This window comes from Schistosoma mansoni (assembly GCF_000237925.1).
Source record: "Schistosoma mansoni, WGS project CABG00000000 data, chromosome 1 unplaced supercontig 0071, strain Puerto Rico, whole genome shotgun sequence".
Taxonomy (NCBI): domain Eukaryota; kingdom Metazoa; phylum Platyhelminthes; class Trematoda; order Strigeidida; family Schistosomatidae; genus Schistosoma; species Schistosoma mansoni.
In genome coordinates this window covers 404,618-417,281 of record NW_017385989.1, presented here as the reverse complement: position 1 = coordinate 417,281, position 12,664 = coordinate 404,618, and the positions used below count along the sequence as shown (strand labels likewise).

At 37.1% G+C, this 12,664-nt stretch overlaps 1 non-coding gene across 1 annotated transcript; it reads right to left on the bottom strand.

Annotated features, from left to right (window-relative positions):
- Positions 1 to 12,479: 12,479 nt before the first annotated feature.
- Smp_tRNA_01793_Pseudo_CGA.1.1 lies at positions 12,480 to 12,551 on the bottom strand. Its single transcript has one exon. It is a non-coding gene (tRNA).
- Positions 12,552 to 12,664: the final 113 nt, after the last annotated feature.

Here is a 12,664-nt window from a genome sequence, read left to right as displayed (position 1 = left end):
GTCTCAATAAGTGTCAATCAATAATAAGGATAGGGAAATATATATATACATAACACCTGTCATCCTGTCTAATGTCTGACTCATCAAGACAACCAATCATTATCATTCTCGCCCACACATCACCTCCCTCGCGAAGTTCGATCGTATGATTTCACTTTGGGGTCTATTTGAAAAATTTCGTTTGTTTCCGTTTCCTGAATGACCTTCGTCTAACTTCTGATTCTAGATCATTTTTTCTCATTTCAACTTGTGGTGGTGGTGGTGGAATATCAAACGTATCACATAATACTTCCATTGGTAATGGTTTGAGTTTAGATGACTCATAAACACATTTTCTATCTCGCAGTTGATTTACATGTCTAATAATTAGTGTATTTTCGACCATCACTTCATATAATACTGTACCACGTCGTTTTTTTATAAACCCAAATATCCATTTTGGCTTGCCAGGCCGGAAATCCCGTGCATAAACTGAGTCACCTACTTTGAATTCTCGAATTTTCAGGCAATTCCCTTTGTTATTTTTTTGTAGTCCACTGATTCTGTCTTTCGGGTTCAAAACATCAAAAAATGTTCTAATCGGTCGGCCAAACATTATTTCGGCTGGAGATTTCCCATCTTGACAGTTTGGACTTGGCGTAATTCTATAGGAAATGAGAAATTGTTGCAGAGCCTCTTCTACGTTGCCTTCTCCTCCCATCTTTAAGAGAGCTCGTTTAAGAATATCAACAAATTTCTCTGCCTGCCCGTTCGACTTAGGGTGATACGGTGGAGTTCTAACGTGCTCGATTCCATTCTGTTTACAGAACTCCGCAAACTCTAACGACGTGAACTGCGTCCCGTTATCTGAAACCAAAACATTAGGTGTACCAAACCTACCAAATAATTGTCTCAGATGTAGCAGTGTTTCAGACGTAGATGGTCTTCGTACCACATAAATTTCAGGCCACTTTGAGTATGAATCAACCACCACCAAAAAATATTGTCCACTTATTGGTCCAGCATAATCAACATGTAGTCGGACCCAAGGCTTTGTCGTTTCTGGCCATGACTGGGATTCTGCTTTCGGTACATTCAACGGTAAATCCCACAAACCAAATTTATCAATCCAATCAATACCTAATAGATTGGTATGACAGTTCCCGGATACGTAACATTTCCCGGTCATAGTCTTTTCACCAAACGTGAGAGGTAGCTGTATTACTCCAAGAAGAGTAATATTAGTTCCTGACGCACTCTTAGCATTATGACATGTAGGTTGATATCGGGGTCGACCAATTTTAATCCAAGTTTCTCTAGAAATTAATGTTATGTCAGACCCAGTATCGACTTGTAGTTTGACCGGTTTGCCATCGAAAAAGATGGTTACATACTTCCTTTTAGAGAAGAAATGCTCACTTTTTGTAGCCAGAACAACATTTGAGTTATGCGGTATTGATTTTGAAGTCTGCATCTTATTTCGTTTACGGAACTTATGCTCACGGTCAGAAACCTTCGGCCTACTTTTACAACATACTTGAGCATGACCATATTTACCACATTGAAAGCATACTCGTTTTTTAAAATAGCAAACATTGGCAGAATGACACTTACCACATCGCCAACATGACGTTTTGTGTTTCACTTGATTTGGGATTTTCTGGGAGTTCGAATCTTTATTTCCATTTAAAGATTTACGTAAAGCATTAACTCCAACGTGTTCACTGTTCCTTTCTACGAGATTCGTGTCATGCTTCAAATTAACCATTCTTTGACAATCTTCAGATACTGATTGTAGACTGATATTAGGATCTTGTTCGATTCTCGTTAGAATCCGTGTTCTAATATCTGCATCTACTGGAGATTGTAATCCACATACAAAAATAAGGCACTTGAATTGATCTGAGGACATTTCCTGTAATCGGAACCGCTCACATTCCCGGTTCACGATACTTGCATACGTTACGTAATCGTCCTGTACTTTCTTTACAAGTTGAAGACACTGGTATCTAGTGTGAAAAATTGATGACCGTTCACCAAATATACGAGTCAGGCATTCAACTGTTTCTTTGAACGTTATGTCGGATGGCTTCTTTGGGAGGATAAAATTACAGAATTTTTCATGTTCGGACACTCCGAGCTTTCGTAATAATAATCTCAATTTCGAACTTTCGTCCCACTCTTTACATTCATTAATAAATAAATCCTCATGGCGTTTAAACCACGCCTCAAAAGTAACTCCACTTTCTGGATCAAATCTGAATTCAGCTATTGAATTAGCAATAGAATCCGGAGTCATAGTGGAATTAGACACATCAGTTCTTGAGGATATCGACATATTTTTGACTAATAATTCGATAAGAGTATTTTGTTGTTGCAAAAAGGTTTTCAGATCATCCATTTTCTTGATACAAAGTTCACTTTAACTGAATACGTAAGCGTAGATCCGTTTTAATCACCGTCGCCAATGTTATAAACGCATGAATGCCGTCGCCAATTGTTATAAACGTAGAGAGAGAGAGAGGATGCTGGTTATAACTTTAGGGGGTTCTGGTTATAACAGTCCTTTTACTTCTTACACGTATGTGGGACGTTAATTTATCTTAGACGAATATCTACACTAGATTCCCACCCAGTGTCTATTCTACAGGACTTCAACAGAACTCAGATCAAGAACACAATATTAGCCTGACTATAACGTCAATATATTTCACACCAAAATCCGACACATGGAACAGTCAATAAGTCTCAATAAGTGTCAATCTATAATAAGGATAGGGAAAACTATATAAGTTGAGATTTAATAAACTATATAAATCATGTTATCCTTTTTGTTAACAACTAGAGTTTTTGTGATAATTTAGTATACTACTTGATTGCTTACAGTTACGGATGAATAAGATTCTACCATACAACTCAGAAGTTGAATATTATGTATCTGAACCACTGAAAAGATATAGTTAGTTGTAGACCATCAACGTTGATGATCTATGCCGAATGATTGGGAGCCTACTCAAGTTAGACGTGAATGTTGTAACGAACAAGCTAACTTCGAAGTCATACCTCGTGGTCTGTATCTAACGTGAATTACACCTTCAACGTATCAAAGTACTATAACTGCTTTGAAGACTGTATAACACAAAGGGCTTGATTACGTGAATGTATTAGCAAGAATGAGTACAGAGATGTTAATGAGACCACAATCTCATGGGCCAGTACATGGCATATGATTAAATGATGCGCGTTGATTGTCCTTGACTTTGATAAGGATCGATGATATGTTCGATATTCAGTGACCCAATTGCCGAATGATTTGGCTAGGGTTCAGTGACATTTCACTGCCCCTATAAAGTAATGTAATTCACAGTAGATTAATTAAGCTTTAGTTTGTAATATTATCAATGAAGTATAACTTATTTTGATGTAGGTTTGTTCTCTGAGCTGGATGGTTTGGTCGTCGAGCTTTAATTGTCCTTCTGAACGACATCATCAGCACAAACTTCGGGTAGAAGTGAAGTGATCGATATTTAGTGTTCTCCACCATCTCAAGTATAACTTATCTTTTTTTCTTATGTGAATGGAAAAATAGTTACATAATTTAAGTATAAATCTGTAAATGTGATTTGATACTTACTTACTTACTTACTTACTTACTTACTTACTTACTTACTTACTTACGCCTGTTACTCCCAATGGAGCATAGGCCGCCGACCAGCATTCTTGAAAATTATTCATCAGAAAAATAAGTATCTAGGGTAATAAGTGGAGTACAATAGTTCCTGTCTAGTCTACAAATAATATTCAGTAGTATATTACTTAAAAGAGCTTGAATTGTGAAATATCCTAATAAATACTTTAAGAAGCTTTTTATGAGGTATGTTGAAGAATATATGTATTGAAAAACAATAAAATAGATCAATATCAGAAAGGGTTTTTGTGGATACTATAGTAATTTTAATAGTTGAGATCATGAGTCAGTTGAAGCTAGACCACTATGGAAAACCTGGAAGCACTAGATGGCTGTTTCGTCCTATTGTTGGACTCCTCAGCAGTGCGCATCCACGATCCCGCACTCGCGAGATTCAAACCCAGGACCTATCAGTCTCGCGCATGAGCGCTTAACCTCTACAACCACTGAACCGGCCGGTATCCAACGGTGTTATTGTCTAACTTCAACCAATCCACGAAGTTGAGCAACCGTTCACCAATTGTCTTCAGTGAGTTGATATCTGTACAACAGACTTATAACAATTTTATTTTGTATAACAACCCTAAATCCACATACTATAACCTTAAATGATATAGTTTGCCTTAAACCTAACCACTTTTCGGATTATTAATTTGGATATATAACTGTAGAATATTACTTGAAGAAAATTTATTGAAAAGAATGTTCTTAATTCGATATATTAGTCTTATAAAATAAATTAGTTGTTATTATGAGTCGAAACCCAACACCTCCTCGTCGTTCCTCCTGGATAATGGAACTGATCCCATGAACTAACGTGAGCGGTAACCCGGGTGGTGAAGATCGGGGTAATCATCCACTCTATCTGTACCTATAACTGATTACGAAAGCTACAAAGAATCATTGAACAATTATTATTGGTTCAAGAAAAGGAGAAAAAAAGAAAAAAAATTGCAAAAAAAGAGAGAAATGGTAGAGAAGATTTGTAGGTCAGGTGGATGATTTTGATGGAGTTTTGTTCTTTGAGCTGGATGGTTTGATCGTGGAGCTTTCATCGTCCTTTTGAACGACATCATCAGCACAAACTTCGGGTAGTTGTTCACGTGGAACTATATTCCTTGAATCACCTTCAGTAGATGTGTTTAATGTGTAACGACGAAGAATTTAAGGTGAAAAAAAGAAAATCTGTAGTTACTTTTGAAGGTTCTATTATCCCGGTAATTCTTTTGAAATCACTTTAGAAATAAATTGAAACAGTCCATATACACCTCACTGTTTGAAAATACTTTAATCATTAATAGGGATTCATTTAGATAATAAAGTTAAGAGACTAAGTCAATTTGAATAGTTGAGGTAACCAATTGACCTTGTTAATAAAAAAATTATTATGAGATTTCACTGACCTAAATAATTAAATTTGCTTTAAGAAAAAAACAACTCTTGATTGACTATTTCCAACAGCTGAATCTTTATTTATAAACCAATTCGTTTGTTAGAGTTATGCAAATGTATACTGATGGTAAGTCAGCCCGTCAGTCGAATGCAACGTAGAACATAGAACCACAGAGAGATGAAATATCAGGGAAAATCTCAAAGTAGTAGACGTAGTGTTATATATGAAGCGTTTCGAATTCACTAGCTAGCGAACGCAACAAAGACTTGTGACCAGAGACCGATAAGCTAGCTATTCTGACGCGTCCTAGACCTAGCTAACTAGAGTAAAAAGTCCAAGTTGGAAGCGGGGAAAATATATTCTGTAGCAGCCAGAAGCACAGCAATCGTAAGGGGAAAAAATCGAACGTATATATACAGCAATAAATTGTCCTTGAACAGCATTACAAAATAGCACACTCAAAGATACAACTGACCAATAGCGTTTAAGATATTTTACAAGTGGGAAATACGGCTTGCAGGTAAAAAGAGCGCTTTTGGCGCGAAAACAAAGGAATTCAAATTTTCAAAATAAAATTACAAAATTAAGCCATTTACCAAGTAAGTTCTGGGGATTTGACATCTCCAACACGTAGTAACAGTATTAATGGTAATGGAATAGATTAGACATCCAAGATATAATCTGAGAGGAAAATGAAAGTTAGGGAAATAATAAAAAGCAGTTTATAAGGAATTTAGAAACTTAGGATCTAGTCGAAGACGAAGAATGAATGTACCTGCATCATTAAGAAAGTTTCTGGATCATGTCATTCTACGTCTCTAACCATTGGTTATGATACTCACGGTGACTACAACCAGGCAACATGAACCTACTTACGTGGCTTAATCCAACAGTCATTGTGTTCATCGATTGATTACATGCTTTGGTTTAGTTGGCATGAGCGTTTTTTAACAAACTTCTACATGAGCCATCATTGGGCATCGAATTATTCGGTAGATTAGCATACGTAATAGATGTCCCAGCTATCTCAGTCGATAATGATTCACACCATCTATCGATTGACCCGCCACTTTTATTTAGTACTCAGAGTTTAGCCCCATAATCGCTAACTTAATATTCCGAAACTACATGAGCAATGCTTCGAATACATCTATGATCGAATGTTAGTAATATGTGAATATCACTTACTTTGAAAGGTCATGATTCACACCCGTACAGAAGAACAGAACAAACTACTGCACAGGACGCTCGTCTTTTGTTTGATAAACGGATATCCTAATTAGGACTAAAGGCACGCAAGTAGGCAAGCTCCAAACGAGTATTCTGAATTCGTATTGAGGTTCCGTCAAACACCATTCCATCAGGGCTGATGAAACTTCCGGGATAAGTGAAGTGATCACTACACTCAGCTACCTCACTTCCTATAATCAGTCTGGGTTCTAACTGACTGTACATACAAGGGTATTTTCCGATATTTTTATACTGTCAGATGTGTTTAAGATCCTTTAGGACTTATCCACTGTAGCTGCTAAATTGACGTGGTCGTAGGGCTTGCCAATCGTAATAGCTAGTTTATTGTCACGATTTATATGCTCATGAAGTTATTAATGTAGAGTATCATTGTCAAGAAAACTAATTACTGGGTTTGTTAGTTGATTGAAGGATTATAAAAGATTTCTTTTCAAAATTTCCGTTTGATATAATCTTCAAAACTTCAATTAATTATTTTTGCCAGCACCATCAGACCACAAAAACGTCAACAACAAACGGAACTCATACGACGGACTACTGTGCAAAGTCGTGCATGGAGGATGGATGACAGATGTATTCCAAATGAGGACTGGAGTCAAACGAGGCTTCTTAATCTCCCCCTTTCTCCTTCTTCTACTCGTTGACTTGATTATGAAGACCCCCACATGTGAGGGGAAGCGAGCAAGACAATGGACAGTTTAGATGCGACTAGACGATTCGGACTTCACAGATGACCTAGCTCTTCTCTCACATACACATCAACAAATGAAGATGAAGACATCTAGTGTAGCAGCAATAGTAGCCTCTGCATCAGTAGGCTTCAACATACCTGAAGGAAAAACCAACATCCTCAAATACAACACGGAGAACAACAACCAAACCAACCACACTTGATGGAGAAACTCTGAAACAGGTGGAAACTTTCATGTACATGACATGGTCAACATCATTGATGAATAAGGAGGATTCGATGCGGATGTGAATGCAAGGTTGGCAGAGTGTAGGGGGCGGCATTCCTACAATTGAACAATATATGGAACTGAAAACAACTGTCCGTCAATCAACATCGGAGTCACAATCTTCAATATGAATGTGGAGACAGTTCTACTGTATGGAGTTGAAACGTGGAGAACTACCATAACCACCATCAAACATATACAAGTATTTATGAACAGTTGTCTACATGAGATACTCAGTGTCTATTGACCGAATATCATCAGCAACAGTCTACTATGGGAGAGAATAAACCAGCATCCATCTGAAGAGGAAATTAGGAAAAGATGTTGGAAGTGGATAGGACACACATTGTGGAAATCACCAAATTGCATCACGAGTCAAGGGCTAACTTGGAATCGTGAAGGGAAAGGGAAAGGAGGAAGGTTGAAGAATACACTGTGTGGAAAATTGGAAGCAGATATGAAAAGGATGAATGGCAAGCGGAAAGGACTGTAAAGGATTGTCCAGGAGAGAGTCTGATGGCGAATACTGGCTCATATATGGAGATGACACATCTCTGATGACTAAAAAGTATCTTCTTAGAAATTTCTCCGAACACATGAACAGGCTCTCAGAACACATCAAATTCATTCTCGAAAAGGAAGATGAAGATAGTCAACTATCATTCTTAGACTGCTTAGTTATAAGGAATACTAATGAAAGTCTAAATCTAGCCATATACCTACATACCCAAAACATCGGATTTTCAAAACTTACAGAATTAAAGCCTTCTACAAGACAACCAACACTAAGAAACTCCTTAGCTAGAAACAAAGATTAGATGCTGTTCGCTTCTGCACAAAATTGTGTCTACCGATTTGGTCTTATCGATTATGATGCGTTCTACATTGGACAGTCTTCCCGTGAGATCACGACTCGTGCCAAGGAACACTCAAGTTACGTAAGAAGACCTCTTGGCAATCCTGTAGAATTGGTTCCATTAAACTTTCTGTATACAGAAAGCCTACATGGACAGGACAATATCTTAATTACCTTAGTAATTGCCCAATTCATTACAAACGTGACTCAATAAAAGGCTTATTCAATAGAGTCAATCATATTTGTACTAGCGATACTATTGAAGAAGAGACGAAGCTCATAACTGAAACATTAATGAATAACAGTTATTCATTGAAGTTTATAAACCATTGGAAGGGTTGCATTATGCTTCGACCCATGATGCTTCTGGCACTCAAGACGAGTTTACATTGTTACCAAATAATCTCGTGTTGAAACGGAGACTTAAATTAGCTATCAACATGACACTTTACGCAGCCCAACTTGTCATGATCGAAAAGGCTAGGTCTACATTTCACAAAAAACCCACACAACACTTAAGTGATTGCGTCACGTTCCATTGTGTCTATCAGTTTGCATGTTATAGCAGAAAATTGTACATAGGGAGGAGCGATCGTGATCTGCAAGTACGGGTGGCAAAACACATGCCCAAATGGCTGCATAAACCAATGAATTCCAATGGTCAAATATGATCACAGGATAGACAGGGATCTTCCTCCATTGCGAAACATTTGGCTGAGACTGACCATAAGGTTGATATCAAGTCAGCATTTGTAGTGTTGTACCAAAGCGTTTAAAAGCATATACTAAGGTTTATTGAAGCCTTGGCTATACGGAAACTGAAACCACGTTCATGCGTTCAAAAACAATCTATTCTTGGTAGGTTCTGGGTTCGAATCTCGCAAATGCGGGATCGTGGATGCGCACTACTGAGGAGTCCCATAATAGGACGAAACGGCCGTCCAGTGCTTCCAGGTTTTCCATGGTGGTTTACCTTCAATTGACTCATGATTTCAACTATGAAAATACTAAATTCTCCACAAAACCCCTTCTAATCCATTCTTAGCCTAAACCTAACCTGGTAATACTGATTCATTATCCAGATTGGTCATTACATTGTTTTTGTGTAGTTTATTTTTCTTTGCAACGACTTACCTTTAATCTGTCTATCTGACCTTTTAGTTTTCATATGAAAATGTCTTGACAAGTACATGTGTGGTCGGATTGTTTGAAATGTATTGCACTAATATATCTATAATTCTGATAACCTTCGTTTTCTCATTGCATTGTCGACTTTTCCAACTACCAAGATAGGCGAGTAACCGAAACGGTTCACATGATGCTAAATCCCTCTTCCATCAACTGGGAAGAAGACCTGATTATTCATCCAACCTGGACTGTTTATTCAAACAACCACATATGACCTTATTTGCTTCCCTCAGAATCTATACACACACATACACACAATTTCAACCCCACTGCTACATATTACGAAGCATACATTTTCTATACCCACCATCTGACTCACAAATTAATACAGTGACAGGTCATACAAATCCACCTGGTCAAAGAATAACTTGACATTGACGTATTATGGTTTTGATTGTACTAAAAATATTCTGTATTGTTTCCTTTGTACTATTTAAACTCGCGTTAATTCAATTTATCAGAAGGAGGTTTCTGTGGAGATTTAGTATTTTCATAGTTGAAAGCGTGAGTCAATTAAAGCTAGACCACCATGGAAAACCTGGAAGCACTGGACGACCGTTTCGTCCTATTGTGTGACTCCTCAGAAGTGCGCATCCACGACCTCGCCTCAAGAGATTCGAACCCAGGACCTACCAGTCTCTCGCCAGAGCAGTTAACCGATAGACCACTGAGCCGTCTGGCATCCAACTGTGTTAATGTCTAACTTCAACCAATCCACGAAGTTGAGCAACCATTCACCAATTGTCTTCAGAGAGTTGATATCTCCCAACAGACGTGGTTTGAACTCCACTTCAATTTGATTATTTATTTGAAAAAATGGATTACATCAAGTTACGAAACGTCAGAAATACAGTTTTCTACTCATTGAGATATAGCAAAAAAATTATTATTTCACATAGCCACTATGAAATATTATTATCAATGAATTTTCAACTACACGTAATGTGAAGGGCATAAATAAACACATTGGATGTTCATAATATCCATAAGAAATCAGAGTTTCGCTTCCATATTGTTAAGATTCTCTTAACTTGATCGTGTTGTTTGACTTAAGTTATAGTTACTAATTGACTGAAATGGGAAATATGGGTTGTTCGACGTCAATTACTTAATGTGAAAACATCACGCTTGCTTCAAGGTTTGATGATCATGGTTGCTATTCTTGACATCTTTGATCAGTTAATAAGTTCCACACTAGGGTAAAACAAATATCTATGGAAAGACTGATGTTTGAATGAAGAATATTCTTTTCGATAATGTAATAAGAAGATAAAGATTATGAGAACTATGTGATGATATATTAGAGCAATACATTTCGAATCAATCTGATCATACATAATATACTTGTTAAGAACATTTAGATATAAAAATAAAAAGTTCAACTAGACTGGAAATGGGGAGGGTAAGTGGAGACAAGGATAATAATAATAATAACAAAGTGAAAACAATTTGAAACCTAATCACTCTGGATAAGAAGCTAATATTACCAGGGTAAGTTTAAGGTGAGAATAAACTGTTTTTGAATACACAAAGGGGGGTTGAATTTTCGTATTGCTAAGGCTTCAATACATCTTAGTATACATCCTTTTACACTTTTAAACAACACAACAAAAGCCGAATTAAGATCAATCATATAGCGTTATAAGCAAAGGTGGATAGTGGCTAGCAGTGGAATCTAGGATGCGCATTTCATCCTCGTCAGGTAGATGTGCTGGGTTCGAGTCCCAGAGTGAACATCAACTCTGGGATGCAGGTACATCCAGCTGACGAATCTCAAATAGGACGAAACGCCTGTCAAATTGGATTCCATTACTAACCACTATACATCTTTGCTTAGAATGCTTGTAACTTAAGTCAATATCGAGTCAATCCGTACATGATACACAAATATCAACAAGAGATTGATCAATTCCAGACCTTAACAACAACAGAAAGATACATGTAAACAATACTTAGGTGAATTCAATTTATGGTTTGTTACAACCTTTTAAATAGGTTGTTTCTGTTAAAGCAATAAATTACTGTCTAAGTATATCCTATTCATTCTATTTATAACATAAATTTTGTCCAAAACATTCACATACTGCTTTCAACAGTCTTTCATATTCATGTCAATACTTATTTAATTATAAAAAATAAATTACAAAATACATAAGATACATTGAATTATATGACAGTTATCTTCCCCCCAGTTTCTATATCATTCAGGTTTTTGTTTCATAAACCATATTTGAAAAGTTCTCCACCCTAACCCTAACCCTAACAACCTAGAAAAAAGAACCAGAATAAACAACAACAACAACAACAACAAGAACGACAACCATAACAACCAAAGAAAAATTTACATAAACAGAACACAACAGAAATCTGACATTAGTATGGCATAGATCCAAATTCTTTTCTTTATGTAATGATTTGACCTAATTTATTTAGTTATTTGAAGATTCTCATCCAATAAGTCTATGGATAGGTTAGTTTTTAAGAAAGGACATAAACCATTACCATTATCATCATATATGAAGATATAGATAAAGACCAAAATCAAAATCTATTTTTTAACAATGATAATAATTAAAGAAGGTAAAGATACAAATAGAAGAAGATATGAAAAGGATGAATGATAACTGGATTGCCTAGGATAGAATTGGATGAAGAATGCTGATGGACGACGGCATTACTTACTTACTTACTTACGCCTGTTACCCCTCGTCGAGGAGCATAGGCCGCTCACCAGCAAAATTTTTTCTGGTTAGCGTTTTTTTAGCGAGTTAGCTTTTCTACGGGATGGGGACGCTAACCCCATGCCCAACCCTCCTCCTTTACCCGGGCTTGGGACCGGCAGTAGCTCTAGAAGAGCTACAGGCGGAGTTAGGAGGACGGCATAAATAACAATAAAAACAAATAATACTTAATGAATCTAATCTGATGATTGCAGTCTAATACTTACATGAATAGATAGATAGCTATTCATTGGTTCAATAGAAACTTAGTTCATTATTCGTTTTAAACAATCTTGTTTAACAGAAGGGGTTTTGTGGAGATTTTAGTAATTTATAGAGTTGAGATCATGAGTCAATTGAAGCTAGACTACCATGGAAAACCTGGAAGCACTGGACGGCCGTTTCGTCCTATTATGGGACTCCTCAGCAGTGCGCATCCACGAACCCACTCTCGCGGGATTCGAACCCAGGACCTACCAGTTTCGAGCCGAAGCCCTTAACCGATAGACCACTGAGCTGGCATCCAACGGTGTTAATGTCTAACTTCAACTGATTCACGAAATTGAGCAACCATTCACCAATGTCATCAGTGAGTTACTATCTCACAACAGACCTGGTGAACTCCACCGG